This window comes from Nerophis lumbriciformis, linkage group LG18 (assembly GCF_033978685.3).
Source record: "Nerophis lumbriciformis linkage group LG18, RoL_Nlum_v2.1, whole genome shotgun sequence".
Taxonomy (NCBI): Eukaryota; Metazoa; Chordata; class Actinopteri; order Syngnathiformes; family Syngnathidae; genus Nerophis; species Nerophis lumbriciformis.
The window spans coordinates 33,120,831-33,139,704 of NC_084565.2; the positions used below are offsets into that span (position 1 = coordinate 33,120,831).

The window sequence follows — 18,874 nt, forward strand, 5'->3', positions numbered from 1 at the left end:
CTTTAAAAACGTAACAGAAGAGTTTATTAAGTAAATTATTACTCCGGGAAGAGGAGAGCATATGTATTGTGATATGTAATAGCACAATAAAGCTAAAAAACTAGGGATTGTAAAACAATTAAAAAAATATATATATTAGAAAACTAAATTATATATAATTAATGTGTCATTTATTGGAATAAAATCATAATAATACGAAAAAAAAAGTAACAAAAAATAATTTTAAGAGAATTTAGTCAGAAAATTGCTCGAAAAATTAAAAAAACTTTGCATTTTAAATTATATTATTACTGGAGACTTTTTTTTTTTTTTTATTACTTTGTGCTTTTTTTTATTTAAAAAAAAAGCTACAAATCTAAGAATTGTAAGACAATTTACAAAAATGACAAAATATTAGAAAACTGAAGTAATGTTTTCGTGGGGAAAAATAATTGCATCCATAATGTAATGATAAAAAATAAATAATAAAATCATAGTATTACGAGAAAAAAAAAGATTACAAAAAATAATTTGACAAGAATTTAGTAGTAGGTAAAAGAAATCTGGATTTTTATGACAAAAAAATAAGAATAATGCCATAATATTGCTGTAAATGCCATTTAAAAGATGTTCACAATGCGTGGGCTTTGACTCACACACAAGTGACACCATCACCTTAAAAACATAACACAAGAGTTTATTAAGTAAATTATTACTCCGGGCAAACATATGTATTGTGATATGTAATAGCACAATAAAGCTAAAAAACTAAGAATTGTAAGACAATTTAAAAAAAATTACAAAATATTAGAAAATTAAATTTATATTGTCGCGGGAAAAAAATTAATTGCAACCATAATGTAATTTATGTGTCATTAATTAAAATAAAATCATAGTGTTACGAGAAGAAAAATATGTTAAAAATTTTTTTTAATGAAAATTTTGTCAGAATATTGCGAGAAAAAACGGTACAATCCAGTTAAAAATGATTTGAATTTTAAATGATATTATTACTGGAGAAAATGTTTTATTACTTTGTGCTTTTTAAAAAAAAATGCAATAGAAGGTAAAACAAATCTGGATTTTTATGACAAAAAATAAGAATATTGCCATAATATTGTTGTAATTGCCATTTCAAATATGTTCACAATACGTGGGCAAGAAAAAGTTGTACAATCCAATTAAAAAGGCTTTGCATTTCAAATGATATTACTACTGGAGTCCTTTTTAAAAAAATTATTATTACTGTGTGCTTTAAAAAAAAAAAAAAAAAAGATTTTTATGCCAAAAAATTAAAATATTGCCATAATATTGCTTTGACTCACACACAAGTGACACCATCACTTGAAAAACATAACAGAAGAGTTTATTAAGTAAATTATTACTCCGGGCAGAGGAGAACATATGTATTGTGATATGTAATAGCACAATAAAGCTAAAAAACTAAGAATTTTAAGAATTTTTAAAAAAATGGCAAAATATTAGAAAAACTAAAGTTATATTGTCGTGGGAATAAATTAATTGCATCCATAATGTAATGTATGTGTCATTAATTGGAATAAAATCATTCTATTAAGAAAAAAAAATACAAAATAATAATTTTACGAGAATTTAGTCAGAATATTGATAGAAAAAAATGGTTTAATCCAATTAAAAAGGACTTGCATTTTAAATGATAATATTACTGGAGACTTTTTTTTTTGTGCTTTAAAAAAACCAAAAACAAATCTGGATTTTTAGGACAAAAAATACAAATATTGCCATAGTATTGTTGTAAATGCCATTTAAAATATGTTCTTGAGTCATGGGTATTACAAAGGGAAAAAAAGTTGCAATATAATGGAATAAAACCTAAGAGTATCAAGTCAGAAAATTGCTAAATAAAAGTTGTACAGTGATATTAAAAACGTGTAATTTATGGGAATTAAGACACAACATTATGCTCAAAACCTAATATTCCCCCACAATGGTACCTCCGTTTACGATTGCTTCAGTTTACGAGTTTTTGGGATACGGGCTGCCTGCCATCTGATTGTTCAATTTTAGGTGACGAGCCTCCTCACCACTAGGTGGCGTAGCCAATGTCACGGCGGACCTCGTTAAATCCACCCAATACGTCAGGTGCCTCACACGCTGGCTCATTAGTTAATAGCCAGCAAGACGTGACTTTGTTTTTCCAACATGGGAACCTAGAAAGTGAGTATAAAGAATGATTTTGGGAAAAAGAAGTGGGTGATATTAATTTAAATAAATGTTTGACAGGGAAACAGATACCAAACAAGTCTGCTCTTCAAGGTAAATTATTGTTGAATTACTACATACAACTACTGTAGTTGTTTGCTATACATTTGATTGTTTTTGATGTAATATTCCTTATAAGTTCGGTGTTTTTGGGGTTTCTAGTAGTGATGGGTTGATGAGGCGTCATGAAGCGTTTCGACACATTGCAAAACTGTATTGATACTGTGTCGATACTGTGTCACTAAATACTGACATCTGCTGGACATTAAAAATCCCTACAGGCAACCTATGGACCGACTCAACTGACACTGATTTTATGCCCTAGTACAGGGGTCACCAACCTTTTTGAAACCAAAAACTACTTCTTGGGTACTGATTAATGCGAAGGGCTACCAGTTTGATACACACTTAAATAAATAAACATATTGTCATTTGTAAGTTACACGTAAGTGTGATTTAAACAAGAATAGCTAAATAAATAAATTTATATATATAAAAAAATGGGTATTTCTGTCTGTCATTCCGTCGTACATTTTTTTTTCCTTTTACGGAAGGTTTTTTGTAGAGAATAAATGATGAAAAAAACACTTAATTGAACGGTTTAAAAGAGGAGAAAACACGAAAAAAAAATTAAAATAAAATTTTGAAACATAGTTTATCTTCAATTTCGACTCTTTAAAATTCAAAATTCAACCGACAAAAAGAAGAGAAAAACTAGCTAATTTTAATCTTTTTGAAAAAATTAAAAAAAGAATTTATGGAACATCAATAGTAATTTTTCCTGATTAAGATACATTTTAGAATTTTGATGACATGTTTTAAATTGGTTAAAATCCAATCTGCACTTTGTTAGAATATTTAACAAATTGGACCAAGCTATATTTCTCACAAAGACAAATCAGTATTTCTTCTAGATTTTCCAGAACAACAATTTTAAAAGAAATTCGAAATACTTTGAAATAAGATTTAAATTTGATTCTACAGATTTTCTAGATTTGCCAAAATAATTTTTTTGAATTTTAATCATAGTAAGTTTGAAGAAATATTTCACCAATATTCTTCGTCGAAAAACCAGAAGCTAAAATATTTATTATTCTTTACAATAAAAATAAAATAAAATACTTGAACATTGATTTAAATTGTCAGGAAAGAAGAGGAAGAAATTTAAAAGGTGAAAAGGTATATTTGTTTAAAAATCCTAAAATAATTTTTAAGGTTGTATTTTTTCTCTAAAATTGTATTTCTAAAAGTAATAAGAAGCAAAGTAAAAAATAAATGAATTTATTTAAACAAGTGAAGACCCATCCATCCATCCATTTTCTACCGCTTATTCCAAGTGAAGACCAAGTCTTTAAAATATTTTCTTGGATTTTCAAATTCTATTTGAGTTTTGTCTCTTTTAGAATTAAAAATGTCGAGCAAAGCGAGACCGGCTTGTTAGTAAATAAATACAGTTTAAAAAATAGAGGCAGCTCACTGGTAAGTGCTGCTCTTTGAGCTATTTTTAGAACAGGCCAGCGGGCGACTGATCTGGTCCTTACGGGCTACCTGGTGACCGCGGGCACCGCGTTGGTGACCCCTGCCCTAGTATATACAATAATATAAACCAAGTCATTGTATTTCATTTAGGATTATTTCATATCTTTATTTAAATAAAAATATATTTTTATCTTTTTTAGATACAGTCAATAAATAATGTGAACATGTATCATAACATGGAAATCTAAGAACGTGTTGTGGATGATTGTGGACTGGGAATTTTTTCAATTTTATTTTTTTACACATTTTTATTAAAAAAAAAAGAAGTTTTTCCGACGTATTACATTTTAGACGATTTCTCTTCTTAGTTATTATTTCTCCGGCTGTAGAAAAGACCCGCTCACAGGGCACAGAGGAGGCGACACAGATCGCGTATCGGTCACGTGACCAAAACAGCTCATGATCGGTCACGTGACTTTCTAAAAGCGGTACGCGCACCGACACAGGGTTTTGCTCTATGAGCTCGATGCATCGGTGTTGCCGGACCCATCACTAGTAGTGGATGATATTAATTTAAATAAATGTTTGACAGGGAAACAGATACCAAACAAGTCTGCTCTTCAAGGTAAATTATTGTTGAATTACTACATACAACTACTGTAGTTGTTTGCTATACATTTGATTGTTTTTGATGTAATATTCCTTATAAGTTCGGTGTTTTTGGGGGTTCTAGCATGTATAAATTGATTTCAGAACCTGTCGAATTCATAAGCCGATGTACCATTGTACTATAGGTGAAACATTTTTATTTATTTATTTTTTATTTTTTTTAAAGTTAAAGTACATATCCATTAAGACGTTGAGCAGAAATACAAACCCCGTTTCCATATGAGTTGGGAAATTGTGTTAGATGTAAATATAAACTGAATACAATGATTTGCAAATCCTTTTCAACCCATATTCAATTGAATATGCTACAAAGACAACATATTTGATGTTAAAACTCATAAACTTTATTTTATCCATCCATCCATCCATTTTCTACCGCTTATTCCCTTCAGGGTCGCGGGGGGCGCTGGAGCCTATCTCAGCTACAATCGGGCGGAAGGCGGGGTACACCCTGGACAAGTCGCCACCTCATCGCAGGGCCAACACAGATAGACAGACAACATTCACACTGACATTCACACACTAGGGCCAATTTAGTGTTGCCAATCAACCTATCCCCAGGTGCATGTCTTTGGAGGTGGGAGGAATCCGGAGTACCCGGAGGGAACCCACACAGTCACGGGGAGAACATGCAAACTCCACACAGAAAGATCCCGAGCCCGGGATTGAACCCCAAACTATTTTTTTGCAAATAATAATTAACTTAGAATTTCATGGCTGCAACACGTTTCAAAGTAGTTGGGAAAGGGCATGTTCACCACTGTGTTACATGGCCTTTCCTTTTAACAACACTCCGTAAATGTTTGGGAAGCTTCTCAGGTGGAATTCTTTTCCATTCTTGCTTGATGTCCAGCTTAAGTTCAACAGTCCGGGGGTCTCCGTTGTGGTATTTTAGGCTTCATAATGCGCCACACATTTTTAATGGGAGACAGGTCTGGACTACAGGCAGGCCAGTCTAGTACCCGCACTCTTTTACTATGAAGCCAAGTTGATGTAACACGTGGCCTGGCATTGTCTTGCTGAAATAAGCAGGGACGTCCATGCAAAAGACGGCGCTTAGATTGCAGCATATGTTCCAAAACCTGTATGTACCTTTCAGCATTAATGGTGCTATCACAGATGTGTAAGTTACCCATGTCTTGGGCACTAATACACCCCCATACCATCACAGATGCTGGCTTTTCAACTTTGCGTCGATAACAGTCTGGATGGTTCGCTTCCCCTTTGGTCCGGATGACACAATGTCGAATATTTCCAAAAACAATTTGAAATGTGGACTCGTCAGACCACAGAACACTTTTCCACTTTGCATGAGTCCATCTTAGATGATCTCGGGCCCAGAGAAGCCGGCGGCGTTTCTGGGTGTTGTTGATAAATGGCTTTCGCTTTGCATAGTAGAGCTTTAACTTGCACTTACAGATGTAGCGACCAACTGTATTTAGTGACAGTGGTTTTCTGAAGTGTTCCTGAGCCCATGTGGTGATATCCTTTAGAGATTGATGTCGGTTTTTGATACAGTGCCGTCTGAGGGATCGAAGGTCACGGTCATTCAATTTTGGTTTCCGGCCATGCCGCTTACGTGGAGTGATTTCTCCAGATTCTCTGAACCTTTTGATGATACTATGGACCGTAGATGTTGAAATCCCTAAATTTTTTGCAATTGCACTTTGAGAAACGTTGTTCTTAAACTGTTTGACTATTTGCTCACGCAGTTGTGGACAAAGGGGTGTACCTCGCCCCATCCTTTCTTGTGAAAGACTGAGCATTTTTTGAGAAGCTGTTTTTATACCCAATCATGGGACCCACCTGTTCCCAATTTGCCTGTTCACCTGTGGGATGTTCCAAATAAGTGTTTGATGAGCATTTCTCAACTTTATCAGTATTTATTGCCACCTTTCCCAACTTCTTTGTCACGTGTTGCTGGCATCAAATTCTAAAGTTAATGATTATTTGCAAAAAATGTTTATCAGTTTGAACATCAAATATGTTCTCTTTGTCGTATATTCAACTGAATGAGTTGAAAATGATTTGCAAATCATTGTATTCCGTTTATATTTACATCGAACACAATTTCCCAACTCATATGGAAACAGGGTTTGTATATCATATAGGAATGAACTATACACAATTAAACAAGCAAAATGCTGTGTCACATCAATGTTTTTTGAAGTAATACCTTTTGTGGTATGAAAAAAACACAAGTAATGTTAAAAAACAACTTTTTAATATTAAAATAAAACACAAAGCAGTTTGGCTAATGAAGGTGAAGTCGAATAAACAAGCTTTATTCTTCTCTTGGTTCAACAGTTTGGCCAACAAAAATAAAGAGTGACACCTCTCACATGGAATACACAATGTTCACAGCCTTCGTTCAGTTCGATGAGATGACAAAACATTTTAGCTAGTATTGATGTTATGTGAACACTGATACAGTTTGCAGTTAAATAAAGGACGATTGAACATTAGAGATGTCCGATAATGGATTTTTTGCCGATATTTGATATTCCGATATTGTCCAACTCTTAATTACCGATTCCGATATCAACCGATACCGATATATACAGTCGTGGAATTAACACATTATTATGCCTAATTTTATTGAGATACCCCGCTGGATGCATTAAACAATGTAACAAGGGTTTATATATATATATACTTTGTCGTTATTTTGATTTATGAATAAATTGTGATAATGTTCATCAGTCAACTCATTGGTGTTAATTTTCAATCTATCAAGATAAAAAAATCATATCAAAATCAAATTACAGTATGTTATTTAAGTAGTTTGATCATTTCCCCTGACTGATGTACTAACATGTGGTTTGTTTTGTACATACAGTATGTAGCATCATCTACAAAGATAAAAATAATTGCTATTGCGACATCCAGTGGACACATTTAGAACAGCTGTTTCTTCCCCCCCCCCGCATACATATATATATATATATATATATATATATATATATATATATATATATATATGTAATGCAAGCATACATTCATCATTAGTAATGGAGCAGCCTAGTTCTGAATGGCATGGTCCCTGCTATCACATGTTGATAAAAATATAACATTTACATAATAAAAATCAATTACAGACTTCCCAAATGCTGTAATAAATTAAGCATGATGAGTTGACTTGAAACTGTTTAATGTTGCACTTTTTATATGTAGAAGAAAAGTTTTGTCATTTTATTTAATCTGAGCAACTACTTGAGGCAGTTTAATGTTGATTAACGTAGGCAGAATTATTATAGTGTTCCCATTGTTAAAAGGATAAAGCCATTGTTTACACATTTGGTAAATAAATAGCCAAAACATTTATATATTTTTTTGTTTTCTTACTGTACCGCAAATGAACTGAACCGTGACCTCTGAACCGTGGTACGTACCTAACCGAAGTTTTTGTGTACCGTTACACATACCGTTATGTATGTATGTATGTATATGTATATATGTATGTGTATATATATATGTACTATATATATATATATATATATATATATATATATATATATATATATATATATGTGTATATCTATCTATTCAGAGCACGATGATGACACGTTATCGATGGGAAAATGCATTTTTAGACAATATGATTTGGAGACACCAAGAGTTACAAGGGTTAGAAAATGGATTAGAAATTACAGATTTAAAAAAAAACATTTTTTATTCCCGCGGGCAGGATTTTGGACGCTTGCGGGCCAGATCCGGCCCGCGGGCCGTAGTTTGAGGACCACTGTCCTAAGCCGTCCCATGTGTGATGTCTGTAGGAGTGTTTTAATGCATATTTGTATGTAATCATGCGCGCGAATATGCACTTTTTACAAGTGTCTGTGTTAGTAATATTAACTTACAATGGCATTCTTTTTGTATTGTTTCAGATTCGTAAATTCCCCGAAACTGTCTCCATGGAGTCTGTTTAGCTGATTGGAGAGCAAGCATCCGAAGCTCGTGGATGCACGACGATGACGTCTGTTTAGTTTGATAAGACATTTTACTGCCGTGAGACAGGCGCTGTTTGAAAGCAATCAAGGTATGTAAATAAAAATTTACAAAATAATTCGTACCAGTATATATCTATGGCTTATGGTCCGATGCGGCGAATACAAACCCCAAAACCAGTGAAGTTGGCACGTTGTGTAATTCGTAAATAAAAACAAAATACAATGATTTGCAAATCCTTTTCAACTTATATTCAATTGAATAGACTGCAAAGACAAGATATTTAATGTTTGAATTGAGAAACAAAAATTTTTTGGTAAAATATTTATAAACTTAGAATTTAATGGCAGCAACACATTGCAAAAAAGTTGGCACAGGGGCATTTTTACCACTGTGTTACATGGCCTTTCCTTTTAACAACACTCAGATAACGTTGCTTGGATGGCAACATGTGTTGCTCCAAAACCTGTATGTACCTTTCAGCATTAATGGTGCCTTCACAGATGTGTAAGTTACCCATGCCTTGGGCACTAATACACCCTCATACCATCACAGATGCTGGCTTTTGAACTTTGCGCCTCTAACATTCCAGATTGTTCTAGGCAAATTGTTTCCAAAAACAATTTGAAATGTGGACTCGTCAGACTACAGAACACTTTTCCACTTTGCATCAGTCCATCTTAGATGAGTTCCCAGCTGGGTGTTGTTGATAAATGGCTTTCGCTTTGCATAGTAGAGTTTTAACTTGCACTTACAGATGCAGCGACCAACTGTAGTTACTGACAGTGGTTTACTGAAGTGTTCCTGAGTCCATGTGGTGATATCCTTTACACACTTGATGTCGCTGAGGGATCGAAGGTCTGTAATATCGTCGCTTACGTTCAGTGATTTCTCCAGATTCCCTGAACCTTTTGATGATATTACGGACCGTAGATGTTGAAATCCCTAATTTGCTTGCAATAGCTCGTTGAGAAATGTTGTTCTTAAACTGTTCGACAATTTGCTCACGCATTTGTTCACAAAGTGGTGACCCTCGCCCCATCCTTATTGGGGCGAGGGTCCAACAAAGAATGACTGAGCATTTCATGGAAGCTGCTTTTATACCCAATCATGGCACCCACCTGTTCCCAGCTAGCCTGTTCACCTGTGGGATGTTCCAAATAAGTGTTTGATGAGCATTCCTCAACTTTCTCAGTCTTTTTTGCCTCTTGTGCCAGCTTTTTTGAAACATGTTCTAGACATCAAATTCCAAATGAGCTAATATTTGCAAAAAATAACAAAGTTTTCCTGTTCGATTGTTAAGTATATTGTCTTTGCAGTCTATTCAAATGAATATAAGTTTAAAAAGATTTGCAAATCACTGTATTTTGTTTTTATTTACGATTTACACAAAGTGACAACTTAACTGGTTTGGGGTTTGTATATATAAAATACTTATTTATCCAAAAATATAGTGGGTGCAGCTTAAATACTGGTGCGCTCTATAGCGCAGAAAGTCTGTCAAATGAGAAATAAGACAGAATATTCTTAAAATAAATCTAAATCATAGAATGCATATAAAAAAAATATTGCTTTTATTTTGTGGATACACCACGGCCCATAACAGAACAAGCGTCTGATATTGCAGAAGTAGTAGTATCAAAAAGTATAGCTGCAAACATGCCACTAAAAATGATATATGCTTCAAGTCTTATATTAAAACAAAAATGTTTCTTAAATCCCCCCCCAAATTGCCCTTAAGCACATTTTAACACGTGGAAACCCCACAAAGCTATGGTCATGACTCCACTATTACTGGTATTTTTAAGAATAAAACCTTGTACAAAAGACTCCAATAGGGAGTTGATTTATGGGAGCTCAGGTGTGCTCTGTGGGGGCCAGACTCCCACCCAAATGGACCCCTTGTTATCTGGGTCTTCCAGGTCTAACACTCACAAGCCCCCTGTGTCCACATGTGACCTTTGCGGCTGGCAGACCCGTTTCTCCTTTCTGTCCACCTCTCTTTCTAATCCAGCGGGCATATTTGGGCATGTTCCCAGTCAGAATGCAAGTGTGGCCACGAGTGCTGCACCCCTCCCACGCACACAAAGACACAATAGACTCCGGCAGTGAGCTGCCAGGCCGCTATTATAACCCTAATCCCGCGCCTATTCTACCGGCCAGAGAGAGAGAGCGAGAGACCCACAGAGAGGGAGGCAGAGCTGAAGATGAGGTCATCCCATGCAGGGGTCACTGCCCCCCCCCCCCCCCCCCCCCCCCCCCCCCCCCCCCCAATAGAGGGCCACAGATAAAGGCTGCAGGGCAGGATGGAGAGAATGGGCCTGGATGGCTGCACAAGACTGACAGATGCTCAGAGAGTGCACTGAATGGAAACCTACAAAATGACACCATCGACGGCCACAGCATGGGGGACAATGCTACGGGTCCATTGTGTGTTCTATAGTTAATACAGAGCAGTGACGTGACAGGGGACCCGCTTTAGACGACAACCCATCGATGTCAACCAACTCATTAAGTCCTGGTCCACTGTGTTATTTCGGCTATGTCGACAACAGTTTATGTCGATGCCAGTCAGAGGGGCGTCGACATTGACTTATTGTCGTAAAAAGTATTCGGAAAAAGTGGTGTGGGTGTGACACGTCTGAGGCATTTTTTTCCATTGGCCGGTGGGGCTGTTTGTTATAAATGAGCCTTTGAATTCTGCCTAGCAACAACCATGAAATATTATCTCCAATCCGAGCAAGTCTGTGCATAAGTGTTTAATTTGTTGTTGGTTAGTAGTAGTAAGGAAACAATTTCCACCAAACTTTGTACAGCAATTTTCAACAGGCGTGCCGGGGGCCAAATCATATCAATACCAGGCCCCAAGTTTAGTTCCAAACTTGTGAAACAAAAAATATTTGCAGCAAATTCAAACAAACACTTCAGTGCTCCTGTTGTATAGACTTAGACTTAGACAAAGTCTATAGATCCTGTTGCGTTTTGGACCAGTTGTTCCTCCCAGGGAATTCAAGTCACAAGTCGCTCCCAAGCTCTTTACGACACTTAAAGCTGAGTAGAAAAACCACCAGAGACAGAATAGGTATTTTGTAATATATTTGCAAAGCTTTGCATATATACATTGAGACCAGTCCAGCATAGAACATTCTATCGCGCCGCCAAGATGGTCTGCTCCCCAAAAAACCCTCTCCCCTCTTAAGTCCCTGGCAGTCATGTCTCTCTAGCCAAAACAAATGTCCATTATCTCTCTCTCTAACATTCCTCATTCAAGGTTAAGCACACAATTTTGCAGACAACCAAAAGACCACAATTGGAAGAAAAACACTAGCTGTTTTGTAATATGATTATGAAATAAAAAGAAGTAACACTTAAATTCGGATATATGTAAATATCTGCCTCCGACAATCCACAAGGAAAATTGTTCCACATAGTAGCTCAGTTTCATAGGATGAAAAGGGTAAGGATGGAGTGGATAATGCAGGTATTAAGTGGACAAAAAATGTACCGTAGTAGCAATATATAAAATATAACATATATGTAGAGCTGCAACAACTAATCGATTTAAATCGATTAAAATCAATTACAAAAATAGTTGGCGGTTAATTTAGTCATCGATTCGTTGGATCTATGCTATGCGCATGCGCAGAGGCAATTTTTATTTTAATTTTTTTTAATTTTTTTTATAAACCTTTATTTATAAACTGCAACATGTACAAACAGCTGAGAAACAATAATCAAAATAAGTATGGTGCCAGTATGCTGGTTTTTTTCAATAAAATACCGGAAAGGATAGAAATGTAGTTTGTCTCTTTTATCCGATTATTAATCGAAGTAATAATCGACAGATTAATCGATTATCAGATTAATCGTTAGTTGCAGCCCTACATTTATGCAATATTTACATATTATATATGCAGTATATAAAATATACTGATATATTATATTATGTTTTTATATAATGTATACAATATATAACAAATCCCAATTAGCATGTACAATATTAGAGTATATGTAACAGCTGCAGCAAAAAAGAAAGAAAGGGCAGCATAAAATAGAGAGTAGATCCAGCAGAAAATATACATTCTAAACACAAAGAGGTAACTATCATAGAAGCGGTCAGGTAATAAACAAATATAATCTATTTCTGTATGGCGACAAGATCCTTGCATTGACACTTTAACCTTGCTAACGAACATGGAACACTGGGGTCCAAACTTGTTGTTTACATAACTGAGGCGTTCCTCAAGGCACCCATTTAAGTCCTCCCCTTTTTGGCAGTTACACATTTGTAACTGTGTTGCTGTAACTTGTTTACTTCAGACGGAGTCAGTAGTCATTTGACCATCTTCTTTAGTTATACTAGTGGTGTTCCTCAAGGTTCCAGTTTAGGTCCTCTATTTTTTATCATTTGGGCTATTCAACTGGTTACTCGTGAGTTCAGTTTAATAAACTGCGAGAGACTCACATTTTGCAGGAAATTCTTAAAAAAACACTGCAGTGAGGAATAGAGAGGATTTTGACTAGCTTTTTTGCAGAAGGTCCTTTAAAAACGGCCGAGTGCTACTGTAACTCTTGACAAAATAGACGTTTCTTAACTTTCTGGAAATGTGGTCCCCTAAAACAATTTTCGGATTATGCCTGCTGTAGATAAATGGTGCATGAGCCAAGGAAGAAGATATCAATTACATTTTGTGCGCACATTTTTTCTCTGTTTGAGTCCTAATCAATAAAGTAATCTAAAGCCACAGGAAGTAGCATACTAGCTAAGAAACAAATAAATTAATAACTGAAATAATTTTTTTTTTTTTTTTTTTTTTTTTTTAGTTGTAGTCCTTGGAGGTCTACAATATAGAAAGTAGAAAAAACATCGCTAAGAATTCCATTCAGTATCGTCGTAACTTTAAAAGAATAAAGTTGCAATATTACAGGTAGGGATGTCACGATATGAAAATTTCACATCACGGTTATTATTATTATTGTAATGATATGGTCGAATGTGCTCTAAAAGTACTTTATACACACACTGAAATCTTTTAACCAAGTTTTATTTTCAAAACGTTATCATGCCTTGTATTAATGTTAATTTAAGATAGTTAGTGATTGGCGCACTAGCCGCTTATAACCGGGAGTTTTCCAAAGTGGGGTAATTAATCACGATAGTTAAAAATATGTGAAATGTTAATAAACAAACGCGGTTTGTTTATCAATTAATTTAAAGGGGCAAGGAATATTAATGAATACAATACACTAGGGCTGCAACTAACGATTAATTTGATAATCGATTAATCTGTCAATTATTACTTTGATTAATCGATTAATAATCGGATAAGTGACAAACTACATTTCTATCCTTTCCGGTATTTTATTGGGGGAAAAAACAGCATACTGGCACCATACTTATTTTGATTATTATTTCTCAGCTGTTTGTACATGTTGCAGTTTATAAATAAAGGTTTATAAAAAAAATAAAAATAAAAAAATGCCTTTGCGCATAGCATAGATCCAATGTATCGATGACTAAATTCAATCAATCAATCAATCAATCTTTATTTATATAGCCCTAAATCACAAGTGTCTCAAAGGGCTGCACAAGCCACAACGACATCCTCGGTACAAAGCCCACATAAGGGCAAGGAAAAACTCACCCCAGTGGGACGTCGATGTGAATGACTATGAGAAACCTTGGAGAGGACCGCATATGTGGGTAACCCCCCCCCCCTCTAGGGGAGACCGAAAGCAATGGATGTCGAGTGGGTCTGACATAATATTGTGAGAGTCCAGTCCATAGTGGATCCAACATAATAGTAAGAGTCCAGTCCATAGTGGGGCCAGCAGGACACCATCCCGAGCGGAGACGGGTCAGCAGCGCAGAGATGTTCTCAGCCGATGCACAGGCGAGCGGTCCACCCCGGGTCCCGACTCTGGACAGCCAGCACTTCATCCATGGCCACCGGACCTGTGCCCCCCCCCCCCCCCCCCCCCCTCAAGGAAAAGGGGAGCAGAGGAGAAAAGAAAAGAAACGGCAGATCAACTGGTCTAACAGGGGGGCTATTTAAAGGCTAGAGTATACAAATGAGTTTTAAGATGGGACTTAAATGCTTCTACTGAGGTAGCATCTCTAATTGTTACCGGGAGGGCATTCCATAGTACTGGAGCCCGAATAGAAAACGCTCTATAGCCCGCAGACTTTTTTTGGGCTCTGGGAATAAGCCGGAGTTCTTTGAACGCAAATTTCTTGCCGGGACATATGGTACAATGCAATCGACAAGATAGGACGGAGCTAGACCGTGTAGTATTTTATACGTAAGTAGTAAAACCTTAAAGTCACATCTTAAGTGCACAGGAAGCCAGTGCAGGTGAGCCAGTATAGGCGTAATATGATCAAACTTTCTTGTTCTTGTCAAAAGTCTAGCAGCCGCATTTTGTACCAATTGTAATCTTTTAATGCTAGACATAGGGAGACCCGAAAATAATACGTTACAGTAGTCGAGACGAGACGTAACGAACGCATGAATAATGATCTCAGCGTCGCTAGTGGATAAAATAGAACGAATTTTAGCGATATTGCGGAGATGAAAGAAGGCCGTTTTAGTAACACTCTTAATGTGTGACTCAAAGGAGAGAGTTGGGTTGAAAATAATACCCAGATTCTTTACTGATTCGCCTTGTGTAATTGTTTGGTTGTCAAATGTTAAGGTGGTATTATTAAATAAATGTCGGTGTTTAGCAGGACCGATAATCAGCATTTCCGTTTTCTTGGCGTTGAGTTGCAAGAAGTTAGCGGACATCCATTGTTTAATTTCATTAAGACACGCCTCCAGCTGACTACAATCCGGCGTGTTGGTCAGCTTTAGGGGCTTGTAGAGTTGGGTGTCATCAGCATAACAATGAAAGCTATAACACCGTATTTGCGTATGATGTCGCCTAGCGGCAGCATGTAAATACTAAAGAGTGCAGGGCCAAGAACCGAACCCTGAGGAACTCCGCACGTTACCTTAACATAGTCCGAGGTCACATTATTATGGGAGACGCATTGCATCATGTCAGTAAGATAAGAGTTAAACCACGACAAAGCTAAGTCTGACATACCAATACGTGTTTTGATACGCTCTAATAAAATATTATGATCGACAATATCGAAAGCAGCGCTAAGATCAAGAAGCAGCAACATAGATGACGCATCAGAATCCATCGTTAGCAGTAGATCATTAGTCATTTTTGCGAGGGCTGTCTCCGTAGAGTGATTTGCCCTGAAACCGGATTGAAAAGGTTCACAGAGATTGTTAGACACTAAGTGTTCATTTAGCTGCTGTGCGACAATTTTTTCGAGGATTTTCGAAATAAAGGGAAGGTGGGACACCGGTCGGTAGTTTACCATGAGGTCAGGATCAAGGTTAGGTCTTTTGAGCAGAGGATGAATAACCGCTTTCTTGAATGCTAGGGGAACAGTGCCAGAGGAAAGTGATAAGTTTATAATATTTAGCACTGATGGACCTAATAATACAAAAAGCTCCTTGATAAGTTTCCCAGGAAGTGGGTCAAGTAAACATGTTGTTTGTTTTATCCCACTTACACGCTGTAATAGTTTCTCTAATGTTATTTCATCAAAAAGAGAGAGACTATTTTGTATTGCAGTATCCGTCGTAGATACAGTTGTATCTGTGTTCATAGAACCCAGTTGTAGCTGGGATGCGTTGTCTTTAATCTCCTTTCTAATGAGTTCAATTTTCTTATTAAAGAAATTCATAAAGTCATCTGCCGAGTGGGTGGAGCTATTGGGAGGAGTCCCTTGTTGGGTTAGCGATGCTACTGTACTAAACAAAAATTTAGGGTCGTTTTTGTTGAGGCGGATGAGATTTGAGTAATATTTAGCTTTAGCTAAGGTAAGCATGCGTTTATACAATATTAAACTATCACTCCATGCTTGATGGAAAACCTCAAGCTTGGTCGCGCGCCATTTGCGTTCCAACTTTCTACATGATAATTTATGAGCTCTGGTTTCTTCTGTAAACCAGGGGGTGCGCCTTTTAGGGGCCCTTTTTTGTTTTATAGCGGTGCTATACTATCAATGGTTTTGCGCAGGGCATTGTCAAAGTTGTTAGTGAGGTTATCAATAGAGCCGACATAATTTGGGAATGGTGCCATTACCGAAGGCAGTAGGTCAGCAAGAGTCATCGTTGTGGCAGCATTAATGTTGCGGCTGCTATAGCAGTTATTATTATTATTAGTTTGTTGACAATGAGTCAGAACTTCGAATTTTATAAGGTAATGATCGGACATTACTTTAGTATACGAGAGTACCATAACTTTGGAGGTGGTGACACCCCTGACCAGCACTAGATCTATCGTATTGCCGTTGCGATGCGTAGGTTCATTTATTATTTGTGTAAGACCACAGCTATCAATTATAGTCTGGAGCGCCACGCACTGAGGGTCCGATGGGGTATTCATATGGATATTAAAGTCCCCCCCAAAAAATTAAATCGCCAACTATTTTTTATAATCGATTTTAATCGATTTAATCGATTAGTTGTTGCAGCCCTACAATACACACATTGGATGATGTGTAAATATGCCAGATTATAGCAAGCATGCTAATTTCTATTTGAAGTTCCTCAACATAAAAACAGCAACAAAAGCACAATACAATAAAAATCGACAAAAAAGTTATAATGAAAAATATTTCAAATGTGTACATGTTTGGTTTGCATGTGACGGTTTATCATTATATCGGTAATCGTAACATGTCTAATTACAAATATGAAAAAAAGATTGTAATATTCAAGTAAAATTGTAAATATTACATATAAAGTCGCAATAGTGTTTGTAATTTTACAAATACAGAAAAGTATTTATAAAAAAATAAATTTACGGGACTACATTTAAAATATTAGGAGACAAAAGTTGGAAAAGCATTTTAAAATAAATCCTTATTAACAGGGATAAAGTCATATCAAAATTATAAGAAAGTTAGAAAATTATGTTTAAAAATTGGCTTGATCTAAATAAAGTCATAACACAAGGTGCAAAGGTCTGAGATAAATACAGTACAAGTACAAAATCAGCCATTTGTTTTAGAATGACCTCATCATATATACGAAAAAACTTGCAATATTTTTGATAAAGATCTCAATCATAAGAAAGTTACAAAATTATATTTAAAAATTGGTTTAATCTGAATAAAGTCATAACACAGGGTGCAAAGGTCTTAGATAAATACAGTACAAGTACAAAATCAGCCATTTTTTTAGAATGACGTCATCATATATATGAAAAAACTGCTAATATTTTCATAAATATCTCAATGGTATCATTGTTGAATTTGCCCAACATGTGCACAAAGATGTAAGAGTGAACAAAGAACAGAAAAAGCAAAACAAATATTTTTACAAATACAAATAATTTACGGGGCTGACAGCACCACCTGCAGATTGTTGAGAAGAACGATACGTGCTTTCATGTCGGTCTTCAAAGGTTCCCGATCACGTCAGAAAAAGCCGCAAGATGCAACGCCACCTAGTTTACAGACTTGTAATGACAAGCTAAATTCAAGCTACATTTGCAGACAGCCCCATTATAAAGTGTTAATGAGCAATGGGGAATATGTTATTGCATGGGAAACACTGGTTACACATGTTTTCTCTGCTATATATATATATATATATATATATATATATATATATATATATATATATATACATATATATACAGCACAGGCCAAAAGTTTGGACACACCTTCTCATTTAATGCGTTTTCTTTATTTTCATGACTATTTACATTGTAGATTGGCACTGAAGGCATCAAAACTATGAATGAACTCATGTGGAGTTATGTACTCAACAAAAAAAGGTGAAATAACTGAAAACATGTTTCGTATTCTAGTTTCTTTAGAAATAGCCGCCCTTTGCTCTGATAAATGTTTTGCACACTCTTGGCATTCTCTCGATGAGCTGAACTCTAGAGCAGTGGAGACGAATCACGCTTTTCCATCTGGCAATCTGATGGACGAGTCTGAGTTTGGAGGTTGCCGGGAGAACGGGACATTTCGGACTGCATTGTGCCGAGTGTAAAATTTGGTGGAGGAGGAATTATGGTGTGGGGTTGTTTTTCAGGACTTGGGCTTGGCCCCTTTATTCCACTGAAAGGAACTTTGAATGCTCCAGGATACCAAAACATTTTGGACAATTCCACGCTCCCAACCTTGTGGGAACAGTTTGGAGCGGGCCTCTTCCTCTTCCAACATGACTGTGCACCAGTGCACAAAGCAAGGTCCATAAAGACATGGATGACAGAGTCCGGTGTGGATGAACTTGACTGGCCTGCACAGAGTCCCGACCTGAACACCTTTGGGATGAATTACAACGGAGACTGTGAGACAGGCCTTCTCAACCAACATCAGTGTGTGTCCTCACCAATGCGCTTTTGGAAGAACGGTCGGAAATTCCTATAAACACATTCCGCATCCTTGTGGACAGCCTTCCCAGAAGAGTTGAAGCTGTAATAGCTGCAAAATGTGGACCGACATCATATTGAATGAACCCTATGGGTTAGGAATGGG

General features: G+C 36.3%; 1 long non-coding RNA gene across 1 annotated transcript in view; it reads left to right on the plus strand.

Annotated features, from left to right (window-relative positions):
- Window positions 1-2,118: 2,118 nt before the first annotated feature.
- The window catches only part of LOC133617850 (uncharacterized), a 74,869-nt gene continuing 58,113 nt past the window's right edge, over window positions 2,119-18,874 (plus strand). The window contains exons 1-3 of the long non-coding RNA XR_009817075.2: window positions 2,119-2,175; window positions 4,292-4,324; window positions 8,256-8,407. This is a non-coding gene — a long non-coding RNA (uncharacterized lncRNA). The remainder of the gene's footprint in view (window positions 2,176-4,291; window positions 4,325-8,255; window positions 8,408-18,874) is intronic.